Source organism: Paroedura picta, chromosome 2 (assembly GCF_049243985.1).
Source record: "Paroedura picta isolate Pp20150507F chromosome 2, Ppicta_v3.0, whole genome shotgun sequence".
Taxonomy (NCBI): Eukaryota; Metazoa; Chordata; class Lepidosauria; order Squamata; family Gekkonidae; genus Paroedura; species Paroedura picta.
This window is the reverse complement of record NC_135370.1, coordinates 71,500,202-71,512,363: the sequence shown is the minus strand read 5'-3', so window position 1 is coordinate 71,512,363 and position 12,162 is coordinate 71,500,202. Positions and strand designations below refer to the sequence as shown.

Genomic DNA, 12,162 nt, shown 5'->3' with positions numbered 1-12,162 from the left:
GCTGGTACTTGGAATGGAAGATGGAAGAGATTTGCATAGTTGTCAAAGACTTTGGGGATGAATTAAGTTACATAGAACAGCTTGAGTGATACATAACTGTCTTTGAAAAAAGAGAAATCTTGCTAGGCACTGACACAGAACAATGTGGAGCCAGAATTTTATATACCATGGAAGTGAGGCCATTGGCTTTTGCTTTGAGTGCAATGTTCTTGGCGGCTGATATTTTAAAAGCCAGAAATATCAACACAGTGTGGAAACAGTCTTTGGTAATCAGTTTGATAGTCTGTCATGCTTACTGATGATCTTTTCACACAACCATACTGCATTGGTTACTGACTAGTGGAGTCTCACAGAACTGGGAGTGTAGAGTCACCTTGCTACTTCTTCACAAGTTTTATCAAGGAATGCTTCTCCAAATTGGTCTGATAGATTAGCACTGCTTTGCCAGTTCCAACATCAGTTTATTTGATATGGCCATTGACAGCAATTTCCATTATACAAATATAAAATATACATTGACTTCTATAAAAGTGAGCGTAAGATTTGCTCAGTCACAAAAAATATATATATAATCTAACCAGTTATACATAAGAAAAATGTCAATCAAACAATGTAGTATACAAGAATATAAAATAAATGCCTGGCTATAAAAACTACATAAATGTTGACCATTGCTCAGTGTTAAAAGTTACCTGCATTCATGGATCCCTGTATAACAAAGCTTTGCTACAATGCATGAGACTCTATTGTGCCTATCGTCCAAAAGATATTTCAATAACCAACTCTCTGCATGGTGGGATAAATTTTCTAAGGGTTGAAAGCACATGAGGGGGGCACGATTAATCATTTCCTCTCTTCAGTATATAAGGGACAATGCAATAAAATGTGGGTGATTGCATTTGCCAAGGGACATATCTGCACTGGGCTTTTAAAGCTCATTGGGCTAATTAAAAGTAAACCATCTTACTCCGATTTCCACTCTGATTCTTGGTTGGGTTTTTTCTCCCATTTGCACAGCTATATTGTGACTCTGCATTCACACTACTTTTTCACCAGCATATCCAGGAGTTGATTTTCTCCACTTCAAGGAGGAAATATGGACCCACGATATTCAGATGCAGATGCCTTTGCCCATCCACCCCACCTCCAGCATGGACATTGTGCCGAGGTCTCTGCTTTTGGTTGGCTCCCAGCAGTAGCAGATGCTTTCCTTTCCAGTGCTGTCTAAAAGTTACAAGTCTTCTTTAAGTAATGCAAGAAGCAATCATACAATAAAGAATTAAAGATCAGCCCACACTGCTGGGGGGGGGGGAGAAACAGATTGCTTGGCTATTTGTTTCTTAAAGTGAGGAGGAGACATTGAGGATGAAAAGTTAGAGAAAACACCAGTAAAGACTTTTGAAATGTGTTTCCCTCCCCTCACAATAGTTATTTTAAAGAAAGTGTTAAGCATTTCCTTAACTTTATACAAGCACTGAATTGAAAGCCCTACTCCTGCTGGAAATTAGGCAACAGACCAATTAGAAGCTCAAACAGTGCCAGCTAGAGCTGTAAACAACCCCTCCCCCCCACACACACTTTAGCTAAAAGGCACCTACAAATGCTGGTACATGGCTGCCACTACCCTCAGTCAAGCAGGAAGGAGAGAGGAGACTGGCAATTGGAATGATTCAAGTGCAGAACTCAGCATCTGATTGAAAACTGTTTTGAATCTGAAAAAAGGAATGTTGCAGATCTGTTGCAAAATCCGTGTTCAGATCGATTAGAATTCAACATGATTGAAAGTGGAAAAAATTGTGAGTACAGACAGTTCCAAGCAGAGGAAAAGCCTTGATTTCATAAGGATTTGGTAAAATCTGCACTAAAGTAGTGCTGAGGGAAGGGCATTAAATCTTATCTTAATGCCCATCTGTGTTTTGGATTTGAGATTTTATGGAGATACTAAAGGCAAAGGCCTTTGTACCCAGGAATATAATGGGTGCTAGTATGCACACCTGCACTGTGGCCTTCCTGGGGACTGGCTACATGGCAAAAGCTCCTACCCACCTTTGGACCCTTGAGGCCCTGTCTCCAAACCTTAAGGAACTTTCCTGACTCAGGGGTCACCAAACTCCAGCTGTGGCCTGTGGAAATCTCTTGGAATTGGACTATAGAGATCAGCTCCCTAGGGGAAAATGGCTGTTTTGGAGGAGGGACTCTATAAGGATAACTCATTTCCAGGCTCCGGGAGATGAAAGGGCTTGCTTGGGAGGGGGGAAACTCTGTGGCAGAGATGTTGCAGGATGGGAGAGGATTTGCTGGGGATTTGCTGGAATTGCAGGTCACTTTCAGGCAACCAGGGATCAGTCTCCCTGGAGAAAAGCCCTGGCTTTGGATCCCCTGGAGGTGCAGGGATGCCAGGCTCCAGGTGGGAAACAAAGAGAAATGCTGGATTGCAGTAATTGCTAATAACAATAAACTTCAAATAATTCATAAACTTTTCACAGTTTCTTCCTCCAATGAAAATATTAAATAGATAGTAAGATTTGCTTAAAGAACTGAAAACCTTTCAGTCAGTATGTTCTTCAGTTCAGTTCAATATCAGTTGTATGTTATAACCAAACATGAAAACATTGGTTGGCAAGGAACTTACAAAGGGTTTCTATGTCAGCTTTTCTCAACTTTTTTGGCAGAGCGCTCTTTCCCTATTGACCTGTGTGTGTGCGTGTTTGCAGAGGGGAGTGCAACACAGCCCTCCGTCCCCATCTCAGGCAGCCATTTCCTCCAGGGGAACTGATTTCTGCAGTCTGGAGAGGAGATTTCATCCTGTGGGTTCTCCAGGTCCCACCTGGAGACTGGTACCCCTGACCAGTGGTGGGAATGCTAGTCTCCAGATGGGACCTGGAGAACCTACTTCTGGGGCTTCTCAAGCCTGAAGAATTTTTCAGGGAGTTCTCAATGGTAAAAAAAATTGAGAAAAGCTAACATAGAGGCAGGAATTGAGAAGCCCTCTGCAGGTTCTTTGCCAACCAATATTTTCATGTTGGATTGTAACATACAACTGTTTTTTATTTAGTCTGATATTGAACTGAAATGAAGAACATACTGACTGAAAGAAGTTTATTGTTATTAGCAATTACAGACACCCAGCATTTCTCTTTGTTTCCCCAGTGGACTGCACAGAAACCATGAAGATGAAGTTTTGTTATTGTAGAGTCCCTCCTCCAAAACAACAGAGCCTCAAGAGTCCAGGGTTGGGCAGGAGCTTTTGCCATGTAGCCAGCCCCCAGGAAGGCCACAGTGCAGATGTGCATACTAGCACCTGTTGTATTCCTGGGTACAATGGCTTTGCCTCTAGTATATAATAAAAATGGACAACTGTTAAACAATTAAGTAAAAATAACCACAATACATGCCACATAGGGTGCGTAGGAATCTTCATACAGTGGCACCAGGGTAGATGAGCATATCTTTTAAAGGCCTCTTTTTAAGGTATCTCTAATTCCCTAGAGCCTCTTGTGGCGCAGGGTGGTAAGGCAGCATCAATGCTGTCTGAAGCTGTCTGCCCATGAGGCTGGGAGTTCAATCCCAGCAGCCGGCTCAAGGTTGACTCAGCCTTCCATCCTTCCGAGGTCGGTAAAATGAGTACCCAGCTTGCTGGGGGGTAAACGGTAATGACTGGGGAAGGCACTGGCAAACCACCCCATATTGAGTCTGTCATGAATACTCTAGAGGGCATCACCCCAAGGGTCAGACATGGCCCGGTGCTTGCACAGGGGATACCTTTACCTTTAATTCCCTCTTCTCCCCTTGCCCACCATACATATTGCACGTTTCAGTGAGCCTCATTTTAGAGTAAGTTGACCAGATTTTAACATTGATAAAGTGGGACATCACTGACCGGGGGGGGGGGGGTTCTTGATTTAAAATTTGGTCTATATGGAGCAACAAAAAGTTGCATAGAACGCATAGAACGCAAAAATAGTATTGTAATATATATTTTTAATTTCAACATAAATACAATTTGCCAGGTACTCCCAGATGTCCCTCTAAAAGTGGGACAATCTGGTCACCTTATTTTGGAGGCTCATGAGCAGCGCATCAGAATAACACATCCTGTTGCTGTGGGCTTACTTCTCCACCATGGCAACTACTGCCTAAGGTAAGATATGGCTACAATTATCTAGAGCTTTAGTAGATCACTGTGGAGCAGCTCCAACATTTTTGGCTGTTCTTTTCTGATTTGTTTCTTCAGACAGCACTTAGTAGATGTCCAAATGAATAAATGAATACAGGTACAGCAACAGAATGTCTAGGGAAGGGCCCAGAGCTCAGTAAACACCATCTCCATTAAGTCTCAGGGACTGGAAAATAGCTTTTCCTGAGGGCTTGAAAGCTGCTATCAATATAATCATTGGAAAGATCATATATCCTGATCTCATTCTACAGAATCCTAAAGTTCCTTAGAAAACATATTGGGAGTTTTTCAATGAGAATACCAGTAACTGCAGACTACCATACAGGAGCTGTGGGTCATTGATACAACATCTTCTTGCCATGCAGAAGGTACCAGATTCAATTCCCCAGCATCTCAAATTTCAAAGGGTCAGATGAAAGTCCCCACCTGCGACCATGGAGAGGTGCTGCCAGTCTGACTAGACAATACTGACCTTGATAGACCAATAGTCTGATTTGGGCCACCTTCATGTATGTTGATACAAGTACAACCAATATCACCTTGCAATGACACTTGTGTACAATCCTGTCAGTATTTCCAAGCATTTCCAAGAGGCTGGCCAGTGCCCTTTGTAAACTGTTAAAATACACTTAGGTAGAGGTTTCTCCTTAGCTAAACAGTCAGTATAGACAAGATTCTTTGAATGCTGAAATGCAGGAAGTTTTAGACTATTGGACAGGTCTCTTTTCTGAGTAATGCCCTAAACCAGCTTTATATCTTTCTTCTTTTTAAGCAATAGTGGTGCAGGGTGATAAGGCAGCTGACATGCTGTCTGAAGCTCTGACCATGAGGCTGGGAGTTTGATCTCAGCAGCCGGATCAAGGTTGACTCAGCTTTCCATCCTTCCGAGGTCGGTAAAATGAGTATCCAGCTTGCTGGGGGGTAAAACGGTAATGACTGGGGAAGGCACTTGCAAACCACCCTGTATTGAGTCTGCCAAGAAAACTCTAGAGGGCATCACCCCAAGGGGACATGACCCGGTGCTTGCACAGGGGATACTTTTACCTTTACCTTTTTAGTTTCTATCAGAATACATATTGTACCAGATTGTATAGGGTCATGGTTTTGTAACTTCTGGACCTAGAGACCATGTTGCTTCTGTTGTGGAGACTCTTCCTCAACTGACAAGTGTCAACAAAAAGTTACAGAACAAAACACCTGGACTGCCCTGGGTACACAGTGTTCAGAGAAACAGCTCTTATGATAGATGACATTTGCCAATATTACAACTAGTTTCCTCAGAGAATCCTCTAGTAAACTCTTACAGACATCCTGGGTCCCACAGAGCACAATATTTAAACTAATAATATATGCTACATTGACTAGTGAGGGGCAGTATATAACTCAAATTAATTTAAAAATTAAGTAGATGATTGGATTAGCAGACATAGCTTTTCTTCTACAGATGTCCTATGATCAATAGTGCTTATTGCATGGCATAGCTCAAGAGATAACATGAAACTGTGGTATATTTTAACTTGGGGTAGTTTATGAAATGAACATTCAACTCACAGATAATTATTCTTTATTGCAAGATGGTGTGCAAGGGTGGTATCAAGAGAAAACCAGAATTTCTAGATCTATTTTGCAAAACCATAGTTAAGACTGATGGTGGTTAATGAGCCAACTGAAAACATGACTAACCCTGATTAATCTGAACACAGCCTATCAATATGTGCTATCTGAGGGAACTCAGGAACTGAAGGGAAAAGATAGCCATGTATATGGTAATTACAGAGGTAAGAAATGGGAAGATCGACAGTCCTCAGCATATTTTTTTGTCATGAATAGCAGTCCTGCTTTGCACTTGGATACCTCTTTTCTTACTTCCCAGAGTGGATACTTTCTATGTAGGGGAGACCATACAGGGGTCACACAAGCCACTTGTATTTCCCCTTTAAGGACACATAGCTCCTAGGGGATGACTGGAGCCTGACTCAAGAATGTAAACTTTCATCTCGTGGGATACATTCACAGTAGGAATTGCCAGTTTTGGCTGTGGATAGTCTCCAGTGCATCAACCCCAGGTTTTATGATTGGGCTGAGGGAGGCGGGACACTTGACGCTAGTGTCCATTTGGGCAGGCAAACCCTGTAATTTTAGGTCAACCCCAGTACCATTTGGAGACAAGCTCCCATTTCCTTAACTGCAAAAGCAAGTTCAGAGTGTAATTACAGGATTAAAGGCGTATTTTGGAGTAAAAAATGCACGATTTTGAAGAAAGGTTACACTTTCAGCCTATTTTTCAAGACACTCTCAGCCTGATTTAACCCTGTCAGCACCATCATGATTTCACATTTAACCCTGTCAGCACTCTTAATGTTTTTCACAGTAAGGGTAAAATAACTCAAGGTTAGCAGTTTTTGGCAAGAAATCAGCACAAGATGAAAGAGTTAAATAGTCTTTCCCCCACTGTATTTGTCTCATATATTCACAACCTCACTGTTTTTTTTTTAAAGGTTGTGGAAAAGTATCACAGAATATGGGTAACGTAATTCTGCCCCAAGATACAACAGAAAAGGTATTATTGTAATCAATAGCCACTTTGGGAAGAGAAAGGGTCTTTTCATTTAGCTGACACCTGAAAACTAATAGTCAAAGCTTGCAAAGTGGAGCCAAGCAGGTTTAAATTTTCAACAAAAGTCTAAAGTTCAAAGTCCTGACTTTTATTAGCCATCAGAGCAAATAGAAATAGATCCTCATTCTGACAGGAAGTCTCTGTAACAGCCGAATGAGGAGTACTCCATAATGTTTATTTGGGATCTGGTCAGGCAGAATATTTTCACACTGTAGAGCTATAATTTTTTAGGTTTAGGCCTTAAACTCTACTTAATTCATATATTCCTTTCTTTGTTCTTTCTGTCTCCCTATTACCCCTTAAAAATCTGAACCTGGCAGCATTTTGAAAGTTGTTTGAAAATTATGGACCCACTTGTGCCTGACTGGTACACTCAGTCGATGCCTTTTAATCAGTGATGTACAAACACTCCTGTATTCAAATTTCAGCTTGAGCGCAAATTGCACACAGCACTTTTGAGCTCTCAGAATATTTGCCCTTTACTGAGCATGCCAAATTGTTCTAAATTATATTGCAAATGTTTTCCACATGTGCACTCTGCTTTTTCACAACTCCCCCCATCCCCATGTCCATCCTAGCACAATTGATTTACAAAAGAGGTGCTTTCCATGGTTAGCTCAGGCTTGCTGGGGTGGTAATGGTGGTGGTAGGAAGATGCATGGCATTCCTGTATTGTATTCCAGATGCAAACATTTTGCCTGCCTGACACAATGTTTCTGTTCATTGAGAACTGACATTATGGCTTCCATGGGAGCTCTCATACACAGTTGGGTTTGGATTTCCCAGTTGGAATTCCTTTTAAACTTGTGGTGGGGTGATTCAGCCTAGGACAATCTGCCTCCCCTCCATGATGTTCTCCAGAGCCAAAACATCACAGGGACCCCATGTGTACTGAAACTTGCATTGGAACCCCTCAATGGAGCAAATAATGCCATCTGTGCTGTTTCATCTCAGGAATATGGTGTGGGGGAAGGCAAGGCCCCCATGGTGATTTTCAAAGGAGTTCCCACTGGAACACCAAGCCCAAATGTGTCTTTTCGCCCCTGTGGCAAACTTGTGGAAGCCATAATGTCTAGGAAAATATTGTAATTCTGAACATGTTCCAGAATGATAAATGCTGCTGGATGCGCAGGAGTAAAAGCAGCCTATAACTAAAGTGTAGTTGATTTTAAATGATAATCATCTGCCAATGATGAACCTGAGAGATAGGCAATCCATGCAAGTTTGTTGATACAACCTTTCTCAACTTCTTTATTGTTGAGAAACACCTGAAATATTCTTCAGGCTTCAAGAAAGCCCAGAAGTGGTGCAATTGTGCAGAATATGGCTGGGAAGCAGAGCAGTGTACATGTCCACCTGGGGCCCCTCTCTTTCCCACCCCCTCAGGTCCATCACTGGCCATTTTGGGAGGGGTGGCTAGGTCAACATGACCATATAGGGTCGTATCACCTGATAAATTTTCAACAAATTAAAAAAAATATTAAAAATTAATTAACTCCCACACATTCAGGAAACCCTTCGAGGGTGGTCAAGAACCCCCAGGGTTTCACGAAGTCCTAGGTTGAAGAAGCCTGTGTTAACATGTGCCAGCAGTGGCTCCCTGTCCTCCTGCCACGCATAATGATGCCAGCTGTGAGGTGCAAAACCTCTGCAAGTGTTATTTGCTTAGAACTGTGAACATATCATCAATGTGGCAATGTAGAGATGAAATGGACACTGTAATTTTCAAAATCCAGTTGTGAAAATGAACTTACCAGTATTTATAATAAAAAGGAGCAGATTAAGGTGAATTTAAGACTAGAACTAAGCTGTCTTCAGTATAAGGACAGCTTTGTCATTCTTTCTGAAAGAGAAAATACATCATATTTCTTCTAGTGTTCCAATTTTTCAAAAGACTGGGCAGCAAACAGTCTCCCCATTTTTGTTTTTTGTTTTGTTCCAGGTCCTAGTATTTCTAATGCTACCACATGGAATTTATATAGTGAATTTGATTTAAAAGTCATATTTTATAGGTAGTCTTTGCAGCCATTGAAGTGAAAAAAAAATGTGAGGAAAAAGGGGTTCTGCTTTATGTTCTGCCTCTTTATACTGAGGCATGCTCTAGCTTTAAAAAGGAGTACCAGAAAGGAATAATGCAAAGCATTGGTCTTTGCATACCAGGGTGGAACATGGTAGTGGTTCCCCAAAATAAAATTATAATGAAAAAGTGAGAGTGACTCTAAACACAAACAAATAGCTTTATTATATACAAAATAAGCAGGATGGAGAGTAAATTAAAATTAATGAGCTGGGTGCCCTTTTTGGTTGAGTAAAAAAGGGAACAGTTAAAATAGCAACTTCTGTGAGCTGGGCAGACACCTGTAGGATATGTTATTAAGAATAAAGTGATCTTATTTTTTGTATTCATTCGTTTGTTCGTTCATTCTATTTCTTGCATTTCTAGATTGCCCATCTCCTAAAAGGTCTCAGGGTGGCTCACAACAGAAGGATACATCTCATACAGTAAAATGATAAAACATCCTAAATGATAGAATCCTAAAAATGTGTCTCTATAAAAGCTACTTATTTGCTCCATCATTTAAAATATTCCTGATGTTATAGCAGTTTGAAATACCACCACTTTCTTCTGGCACAAATGTAATGCACTCTCTATGCAGAAGAAGACAATAGCTGAGAGTGGTGGTCCTAGACATTATATATCTTAGTAGGTGGGCTCCAAAAAGAACCACTATAGAAGTATTTGTTGGGGCTACACCAAACAGATTTCCCTTGAGTACCCAGATAAACTTCAGAATTGGTTTTAGATAAGAGTGCATTGTATAATAATATTGACCAATGAGAAAGACCCATGAGGATCAAAACGCATTTGGTCTGTTCATGTGCTCTTAGATCTGTGTAGTTTTAATTTCATTTTTAACATTATAAATATTCATTATAATTTTATATTGTTTTATAGCTCAACATTTGAGTTCCTGACTTTGTTAAGGTTGGGTTTCCATTCCCTTTTTGGTCTTGCAGCTCTTTTTTATAAACAGATGTATACATGTCTATCCAGTACCCTGAGCATTCACTGTAGCACATGAACAGGGATAGTGATGTGTTTGTATTTAGTTTTGTTTTGCATGGCCCAGTCTCAAACCACTTTTTTGATGTGAAACTTCTATAGCAGCATAGGGACAGTGAAATGAAATGGAAATAGACTATGGAAGGGGCAGGTCTAAACAATCTCCAGGGAAGCTATCACAGTGCGCGCACTTGGCTTCCGAGCCACGGCTGCTTCCCCCTCTGTTCTCCCCTAGAACCTGAGCAAAAGGGGGAAGACAGAGGAGGCTAAGAAGTCCTAGGGGCTTGCACGCGACCAGAACAGAGGCATCAGCAGCGGCGGTGTGTGAGCTCCCGACCCTCCATCACTTTTAAAACAGCACTTGGGGCTGCTGCTGAAGGCCTGTGTGCTGGGCCTGGCAGGCAACTTGGCAGCACTTCCTTCCTCCTCCTGCTCACCTCTGCCAGCGGGCAACCATCTGTGTGTGGCCAGACCCCCTCTCATCCCTTGCCTCACACCACTGTTTCCAGCTGCCTCCTCCCTCCTCGCTCTTTTGCTCAGGTACCAGGGGAGGGGTTATGTCTTGATGGCTGAGGGTGTTTGCTTCAATAGCTTTCCCCACCAGACCAGGCCCTGCAGACTCTCAAAAGTGAATAAGTTATGGGGGACAGGGGGCGGTAGTGTTCTGTAGCATGGCCATCTTTTGGGGAGATTGGGATGATGACATTTTACTTGGATCCTAATATATTCTCTATAACAGTGGCCCCCAACCTTTTTATCACTGGGGACCGGTCAATGCTTGACAATTTTATTGAGGCCCGGGGGGGTTGTCTTTTGCCAAGTGATGTCGCCTCCGCTGCCTGAGCCCCTGCTCCACTTGCTTTCCTGTCAGCGCCCCTGACTTTCCACCACCCTCTGAGGGGCGCTGCCAGCAGCAGCTGCACAGTCCCACGCCAAGGGGGAGCCACAGCCATGGCGGCCGCTAGAGAGCACCAAAGGTGAGCCAGCAAAAGAAGCTCGGATTATATAATTGGGAGGAGGGTTGAAGGGGGGGCCATTATAGGACAGGAGGTAAACCAGAGCTGCTTCGTAAGATGTTTCATGTATATATTTTATGCAAGAATCTGATTCTCACACCAATTTTTACCAGGATTTAGTAACACTTTGAATGCTTACAAAATATCCAGATTAACCTTTCTGAATACTCAGATACTTCTTTCTATTTTTATTGTATTTTTATATTAAATACTCTAAGAAAGATAATCTTGAGATTTATAATTAAGAAGAATTATTAAGTGTTTGGTGTAGTGGTTATGAGCAGAGGTTTCTAATGTGGTGAACTGGGCTTGATTCCCCACTCCTCCACACGCAGCCAGCTCTTCTTCCTGTCATTTGTAATGAGTTTCTTAACAGTTACTAAAAGACTCCCCCTTGAGGCAGCATGAGAGCATCTTTCCAGTACTGCATCATGCCTCTTCAGTCTGCCCATATGGGTTTTCATCTGCACCCCACCTCCAGACAATATTGTGTTTTGGGAGATATTTGAGATGTTTAGAACTGCTATCACGCACACATAGGTTAGTTTTTATTTGTAGTAGGAGTATAGTAATAATATAGGTTGGTAATATAAAATGATGGAGCTACTTAACTGTACATAATTAAATGTTATTTCTTGAAAAATGAATGGTTCAAATGACCCTTACAAAAGCTGTGAGATCTGTTATTTATTACTTGAAGAACAAGCTGACAGTGTTACAGGAAACTCATGTTAAAAGTCCCAAGGTAGCTTGTTAGAATGCTCAAAATTAGGTACCCTTTAATTTACTCAGAGCAACAACAAAAAATAAAGACATTGCAGTACACTGTTTAAAAAGGCTTTTCTGTTCAGCAGACATTAATCAACCTAGAAGGTCAATTAATTTGGAAATCCAGTTTTGTGGTGGACCTTACATCGTTCTTGATATGCCCTAAATATTAATTTAAGCTTATTATTTTAAGAAAAAAGAAAGTAAAAAAAAGTTTTGATTCCTTTCCCAGAAATCTAATTTTAAGTGTTTTTAATCCATTTGTGAATAATGAGTTGATAGGGTACGAATAAGAAAAATAATGGTCAAAATTAATTAAATTACTTGCTTCAACACTTGTGTTTGTATGCATACACATGAGCTGAAAAACTCTCACACACAGATGTGTTCTAGAAAAAGCTTATTTATTGACTTAAAGTGCTTGATTAAGACTACTAAAACACACAAACTGATATTGCCCAATATTCTGATCATATTCTTCTATCACTAAGAGTGTATTTTGACAAACCAGACTGAACTC

At 41.3% G+C, this 12,162-nt stretch overlaps 1 protein-coding gene across 1 annotated transcript in view; it reads left to right on the top strand.

Moving 5' to 3' along the window:
• LOC143828879 (uncharacterized) overlaps positions 1–12,162 on the top strand; it is a 140,934-nt gene that overhangs the window by 20,095 nt on the left and 108,677 nt on the right. The window lies entirely within an intron of this gene.